At 36.7% G+C, this 8,604-nt stretch overlaps 1 pseudogene; it reads left to right on the top strand.

The window, feature by feature from the left end:
• The first annotated feature begins 3,595 nt into the window (after positions 1–3,595).
• LOC148091993 (transcription factor BTF3 pseudogene) lies at positions 3,596–4,975 on the top strand (annotated as a pseudogene).
• Positions 4,976–8,604: the final 3,629 nt, after the last annotated feature.

The following is an 8,604-nucleotide window of genomic DNA, read 5'->3' on the forward strand; positions in this document are numbered from 1 at the left end:
ATCAGGGGGAGCCTGGCCAGGCATGGCTCAGTGGTTGAGCATCAACCTAGGATCCTGGAGTTCGCAGTTTGATTCCCAGTCAGGGCACATGCCCGGGTTGTGGGCTTGATCCCCAGTTGGGAGCGTGCAGGAGGCAGCCGATCAATGACTCTCTCATCATTGGTGTTTCTCTCTCTCTCCCATCCATCTCTGAAATCAATAAAGATATATTTTTAAAATAAATAATAAAACACATCCATGCGTGTAAATATACCAATGGGAAAATATCCTCAGGTGAGAATTAACCACAACCATCAAATAAACAAGGAAACATCATGACCAAAAGGTAATAAATTGCAGTAGTTTAGCTCAAAGTCATGGAATTTTGTGCCCTGGCTGACAAAGAATTCAAAATAGTTCATTTGAAAAATTTGACTAAAAATAAGAAAACTCAGAAAGACAATTTAGCAAAACCAGGGGAAAAAAATCTGTGAACAAAATGAAATATCTACAAAAGGAATAGAAATCATTTTAGAACTGAAGAATTTAATGAAGGACACTTGGGCTATTTCCAGATATTGGCTATTGTAAATAATGCTGCTATAAGCGCAGGAATACGTATATTCTTTCTGATTGATGTTTCAGGATTCTTAGGATATATTCCCAAAACTGGGATCACTGGGTCAGAAAACAGCTCTATTTTTAATTTTTTGAGGAAACTCCTTACTGTTTCCATAGTTGCTATACCAAGTTTGCATTCCCACTAACAGCCCACTAGGGTTCTCTTTTCTCCACATTTTTGCCAGCACTTGTTTGTTGATTTATTGTTGGTGGCCATTCAGGTAGGTTACAGGTGAGATATCTCATTGTAGTTTTTATTTCTATTTTTCTATTAGTGACCTTGAACCTTTTTCAGATGTCTGTTGGCCATCTGTATGTCCTCTTTGGAGAAGTGTGTATTCAGGTCCTTTGCCCATTTTAAAAATTGGATTGTTTGTCTCCTTGGTGTTGAGTTATATAACTTCTTTATATATTTTGGAAATTAACCCCTTATCAGATGTCAACATTAAAATTTTTAATAAAACAAGAATTTAATGAAGGAAGTGGAAAATGCCGTAGAGAGCACCTGTATTAGGGTAGAGCAAGTGGAAGACAGAATAAATGAGTTAGAGGACAGGAACTTTTAAGTAGCCCAATTAGAAAAGAATTTTACAAAATGAAAATGAGCAAAGAAAGCTTCCATGATCTGTGGGATTCCATAAAAAGAACAAAAATTAGAATAATCTGGATTCCATAAGAAGAGAGGAAGAGGCTGCAGAAAGTTTACAGTAATAATAGCAGGACTTCCTAAACTTGGGAAGAGAATTGGACATCCAAGTTCACAAAGCTGATAGATCACTTTATTATCTCAATTTAAAAGACCTTCTTTAAGAAACGTTATAATGAAAGGGAAAAATCAAAGCCAAATTGGGAATCCTAAAAGCAGATGGGGGGCGGGAGGGGGGGATTGTAACCTACAAAAGAAGCTCCTTTAGGCCATCAGCAGATATCTCCACAGAAAGCTTATAGCTAGAAGAGCATGGAATGACATATTCAAAGTACTGAAAGACAAAAAGTTGCCAGACAAGAATCCTCTGTCAAAGTTATCCTTCAGATATGTAGGAGAAATAAAGACTTCCCCAGACAAACAGAAGCCGAGGGCCTTCATCACCAGTAGACCCCCTTTGCAAGAAATGATGAAAGAAGTTCTTTAACCTAAAGTTAAAAGATGTCATTCAGGAACATGAAAACATGAAATTATATAGCACACCAATAAAAGTCAATGTTTAGAAAACTCTAATTGTAGCATACCATTGTGTGTTAACTACTTAACTATAGTATAAAGGTTAAAGAAAAAGAATATTAAAAATAACTTTAGCCCAGCCGGTGTGGCTCAGCGGTAGAGCATCAACCAAGGTTGCAGGAAATCACGGTTCGATTCCTGGTCAGGGCACATATCCAAGTTGCGGGCTCGATCCCCAGTCAGGGGCGTGCAAGAGGCAGCTGATCAATGGTGTCTCTCTCATCACGATGTTTCAACTCTCTCCCTCTCCCTTCCTCTCTCTCAAATGAATAAAGATATATCTAAAAAACAAGACAAAAGAAAAACTTTAGCCACTATAATAGTTAAAAATTATACGATATGTAAAGAGGTACTTTATGATAATAAAAATATGAAAGGGGGAGTAAAAGAGTGGATTTTGTAGGGTTACTATTAACTTAAAATGGACTATTCCATCTGTATGTTTTATGTAATCCTCATGGTAACAACAAAGCAGAAACCTACAGTAGATTCACTTCATCAAAAGATGAAGAAAGGGAAAAGAGAGAACGCCAACATAAAAAATCACTGATTTACAAGGGTAGGAAGAAACAGAAGAGGGGAAAACCCACAAGGGAGATAACGAACAAACAAATAAGAAGATGGCACTGCTAAGTTTTTACACATCAATAATTACTCAAAATGTAAATGGATTGAAATCAATCAAAAGTCACAGAGTAGCTAGCTGGAATAATAAAACAGCACACACTTATATGATGCCTACAAGAGATTCACTTCAGCTTTAAAGAGACAAATAAGATCAAAGTGAAGGGATGGAAAAAGATAGTCCATGCAAGTAGAAACCAAAACAGGGGTAGCTGTACTTATATCAGACAAAATAGGCTTTATGCCAAGAAATGGTAACAAGAGATAAAGAGGTCCGTATGTAATGATAACATGGTCAATTTATCAAGAAGATAGAACTATCTTAAATATACATGCACGTAAGATCAGAACAAATCAACTTATTAAGCAATACTGACAGATCTGAAAAGAAAAGACAACAATACAGTAATAGTGGGACTTCGATTCCTTACTTTTGGCAGTGGATAGATAATCTGGACAGAAAATCAACAAAAACCCTGGATTTGAAACATACATTGGACCAGAAGGACCGCAAACATTTATGGAACATTCCATGCAGCAGCCAAAGAGGCATATTCCTCTCAAGAGCACAGGAAACATTCTCCAGGATGGACGATATGCTAGGTTGCAAAACAAATATCAGGAAGTTAAAGGGAATTTAAATTGTACCAATTATCTTTTTTAACCACAATGATCTGAAACTGGAATCGACAAGAAGAAAGTGAGAAAATCTACAAATATGTAGAAATTAACACACTCCTGAATAACCGATGTGCCAAGGAAAAAAATCAAAAGGAAATTTTAGAAATCTCAACACAAATGAAAATGAAAACACAACGTTCTAAAAACAACGGGATGTGGGGTGTCACTTTTGACCTCCAACCAGCTGCCATCTTGCATCCCTTGTGTGTGCCCTTATTCTCAGCTGTTCTGCTCAACCCTCTGAACCCAACCATAGTCCCCCTTGTAGTCTTGTTTCTTCTCCAACAAGATGAATAAACTATACTGAAACAGTAGAAACTCACAAAACTGCAGGCACAAGTGTGCCTTGGAGAGAAGGAGAATGTGTGTAGAAAGAAGAAGTTGGTTCACAAATGATAAAAAAATAACTTCAGTTCTCCTTAAAAAAGTTAGGGGTAAGCAATCTCTCTGGTATGGAAGAGATGAATTATGTTCACAAGCCAAGGATCAGTGATCCACCTTAACAATCCCAAACTTCAGGCACCTCTGGCAGTGAACATTCACCATTATAGACCATGCTGGGACACAGCATCCGAAAGAAATGCTACCCAGCACCTTAAACCAGCTTGATGCAGACAGTCTCACTAGTTTAAGGAAACTGGGTGAAGCTCTGCCCAAACAATCTGTGGATGATGATGATGAAGTTCCAGAACTTTTGAAGACTTTTGATGAGGCTTCCAAGAACGAAGCAAACTGCCCCAGCCGGTTTTGCTCAGCAGATAGAGCCTCATCCCATGGACTGAAGGGTCCAGGGTCCAGTTCTGGCCAAGGGCACATACCTCAGTTGCAGGCTCAACCCCGGGCCCGGGTCGGGACGCATGTGGGAAGCAACCAATCGATGTGTCTCTCTCATATAGATGTTTCTCTCTCCCTTCCACTGTCTCTGAAAAAGCAATGGAAAAAATATCCTAGAGAGAGGATAAAAAGAAAAAGAGAATGAAGCAAACTGAATTGAATCAACTTCTGAAGAACATAAAACTGAAACACATTATTGGGGCCTGCTATTTTATATTATGACTGTTTTGTCTAATTTTGTTTATGGGTCCAATAAAATCCCACTCTCTAATATTTTTACACTCTAGTCTCTTGGATATTGCAACTCTTTCCAGGTTTTGCTTAGACACAAATCATTCTTTGCAACTAATTAAACTAAAGAAGTCTGGAAATAAAGTTTGGGAAAAAAGGTTAATAAAATTCTCGGCCTGGTAAAAAATAAAACCGTAGGATGCTTCAAAAGTGGATCTGAGAGGGTAGTTCATTATAGTGATAAATACATGTTTTAGGAAAATTTATAAAATCTCAAAAAACTTAATTTTAAGCCTCAAGGAACAAACTAGAAAAAGAAAAAACTAAGACACAAGTTAGTGGGAAGAAGGGAATAAATGTAAGAGTGGAATTAAATCAATCAATGGGGAAAAAGCCAATGAAATAAATAGCTGGCTTTTAAAAAGACAAACAAAATTTGCAAACCTTCAGCTAGACTAAGAACAAAGGGAGAAGATGCTGATAAATAAAATCATAAGTGAAAGAGGAAACAGTAAAACAATACCTCAAAGAATTATGAGAGACCGCTATGAACAATTATATGACAATAAGTTATATGCCAATAGAGACTTATATAACCTACAAGAAATGGATATATTCTTAGAAATATACAACCCACCAAGACTGAATCACGAAAAAGTAAATACTTTGAACAGACATATAATGAATAAAGAGATTGAACTATTATGCAAAAACTGTCATTGTTCGCAGGTGACACGATATTGCGCACAGAAAACCCTAAAGACGCCACCAAAAAATAAGTAGATCTGACAAATTCAGCAAAATAGCAGGATATAAAATTAATATTCATAAGTCGGTGGCATTTTTATACACCAATAAAAATGAAACAATCCCATTTACTATTACAACAGTAAAAATAAGGTACCTAGGAAAAAATTTAACAAAGGAGGTAAAAGACATATACTCAGAATAATATAGGACAGTGAAGAAAGTAATTGAGGAAGATAGAAAAGTGGAAGCATATAACGTGTTTATGGATTGGAAGAATTAACATTATTAAAATGTCCATACAACCCAGAGCAATCTACTATAGATTCAATGCAATTCCTATTAAAATACCAATGGCATATTTCACAGATGTAGAACAAATATTCCAAAAATTTATATGGACCAAAAATATCCCAAATAACCTCAGCAATCTTGGAAAAGAAGAATGAAGTTGACGCTATCACAATACCTAATATTAAACTATACTACACGGGCATTGTAATCATATAGATCACTGAGAGCCCAGAAATAAAACCCACACCTTAATGATCAATTAATATTTTACAAGGGTGGCAAAAGTGTACAATGGAGTAAAGACAGTCTCTTCAATAAATGGCGTTCGGAAAATTGGACAGGTACATGCAGGAAATGAATCTAGACCACCAAATTACACCATACACAAGAATAAACTCAAAATGGATAAAAGACTTAAATGCAAGTTGCAAAACCATAAAAATCCTAGAAGAAAACAGGCAGTAAAATCTCAGACATCTTATGGAGCAATATTTTTTTCTGGTATATATTGTAGGGCTAGGGAAACAATGGAAAAATTAAACAAATGGGACTGCAGCCAAACAAAATCTTCTGCACAGCAAAAGAAACCATCAACAAAATGAAAAGAGAACCCACTCTATGGGAGACATATATGCCAATGATAAAGAAAAGGGATTAATGTCCAATCTACATAAAGAACTTATACAACTTATCTCCAGGAAGACAAACAATCCAACTAAATAATAGGCAAAAGCCCTGGCTGGGCAGATCAATCGTCCCTAACACCAAAAGTTTTCAGGTTTGATTCCCCATCAGGGTGTGTACTGGAGGCAACCGGTCAATGTCTCAAAATCAATAAACATATCATTGGGTGTGGATTTAAAAAAAAATGGCCTAAGACCTGAATAGATACCTCTCCAAGGGGACATACAGATGGCCAATATACATGTGAAAAGATGCTCAACATCACTAGTCATCAGAGAAATGGAAATTAAAACCATGATGAAATAGCACCTCATACTTGCCGGAATGGCTACCCACAATAAATCAACAAGTGTTGGCAAAGATGTGGAGAAAAGGGAACCCCAGCGGGCTGTTGGTGGGAATACAGATTGCTACAACCACTGTGGAAAACAGCGTAATGTTACCTCAAAATATTAAAAAGGGAACTGCCTTTTGACCCAGTGACCCCACTTCTGGGAATATATCCTAAGATTCCCAAAAGAATATATGCACCCCTATGTTCATTGCAGTGTTATTTTCAATAGCCAAGATCTGAAAATAGCCCGAGTTCCCATCAGTAGATGAGGGGATAAAAAAGCTTTGGTACAACTGCCCGATGGAATACTACAAGACCATAGAAAAGGAACTCACTTTTTGCGACAGCATGGATGGACCTGGAAATGATTGTCCTAAGTGAAATAAAGCAGTTAGAGAAAGACAAATGCCATATGATCTCACTTACATGTGGAATCTAATGAACAAAATAAACTGACAAACAGAATGGAAACAGAAACATGGATACTTGGAACAGACTGACAGCTGTCAGAAGGGATGGAATAAAAGAAGGTGAAAGAATTAGCCAAAAAATATATATGCATAACCCATAGATACAGACAGCAGTGTGGCGGTGGCTGGAGGGAAGGGGGCATTGGAGCCGTGGTTAAGTGGGCAAATGGCAAAAGTGGGAGAAAAGGCAAACATCTATAATAGTGTCAACAATAAAAGTTACGTTAAAAAAGTAAAAGACGTTGATAAAAGATTCCACCAAAAAACTACTAGAAGTGATCAATGAACTCAGTAAAGCAGTAGGATACAAAATAAATATCCAGAAATTCATTGCATTTTCATACATCAGTAATGAACTAGGAGAGAGACAAGTAAGTAATCTCATTTACAATTGCATAAAAAATATCTAGAAAAAATTTAACTAAGAAGGTAAAAGATTTGTACTTAAAAATTGTAAGACACTGAAGAAAGAAACTGAAGAAGATATAAATAAGTGGAAGCATAGACCATGTTCATAGATATGAAGAAATAACATCATCAAAATGTCCATACCACCCAAAGCAATCTATAGATTCAGCACAGCTCCTATCAAGATAGCCATGGCATATTTTACAGAACTAGAAAAAATATTCCAAAAATTTGTATGGAACCACAAAAGACCTCAAATAGCAACAGCAGTCTTGAGAAAGAAGAACAAAGTTGGAGGAATCACACTACCTGATATCAAACTATACTACAAGGCCGTGGTAATAAAAACATCATGGTACCGGCATAAAAACAGACATATTGATCAATGGAACAGAATAGAGATCCCAGAAACAAACCCATGCTTTATTGGTCAATAACTATTTGACAAAAGAGGCAATGTGGTAAAGACAGTGTATTCAATAAATGGCTTTGGGAAAATAGAACAGATATGTGTGAAAAAACCTCCCAAAACTAGACCACCTTCTTACACCATGCACAAGCATAAACTCAAAATAGATTAAACACTTAAATGTCAGTAGCATTCAACACCATAAAAATCCTGGAAACAAACATAGGCAGTAAAATATCAGACATTTCTTCTAGCAATATTGTTTCTGATATATCTCCATGGAGAAAGGGAAATGAAAGAAAAATAAACAAATGGGACTACATCAAACTAAAAATGTTTGCACAGCAAAGGAAACTATCAACAAAGTGAACAGACAACCCACTGAATGGGAGAACACGTTCATCATCAATGATGCATCTGATAAGGGGTTGATATCCAATAATTATAAAGAACTTATACAACTCAACACCAAGAAACAGAGAATCCTATTAACAAATGGGCGAAGGATCTGAACAGACACTTCTGGAAAGAGGACATGATTGGATTGTTTGTTTGTCGTAGAGTTGTATGAAGAGTTATCATATGACCCAGCAACCCCTCTTCTGGGTATCTACTTGAAAAATACGAAAGCATTTATTCACAAAGATTCATGCGCCAATCTGTTCACTGCAGCATTATTCACTGTGGCCAAGACAGAGAAATAACAAAGTGTTCTGCGATTGAGGACTAGATAAAAAAGGTGGGACATGTAAACAACGGAATATTACTCAACCATAAGAAAGGATGAAATACTGCCATTTGCAACAACATGGATGGATCTTGAGAATGTCATGCTAAGCAAAATACGTATGATAGAAAAAGTTCCGCACAATATGAGTTCACTCGTATGTGGGATATAATACTGAAAACAGCAAAGGAACAAACAAGAAAAACAAACCAACCAAAACTCATAGACTCAGAGAACGGTATGGTGGTTACGAGAAGGAAAAGGGTTGGGGAGTAGTAAAGGGTAAAGGGGTCAAACACAGGTTACAGAAGAAGACCTGACTTTGGGTGGCAGGCACAC

The sequence above is a fragment of the Miniopterus natalensis genome, chromosome 11 (genome assembly GCF_054644295.1).
Source record: "Miniopterus natalensis isolate mMinNat1 chromosome 11, mMinNat1.hap1, whole genome shotgun sequence".
Classification (NCBI taxonomy): domain Eukaryota; kingdom Metazoa; phylum Chordata; class Mammalia; order Chiroptera; family Miniopteridae; genus Miniopterus; species Miniopterus natalensis.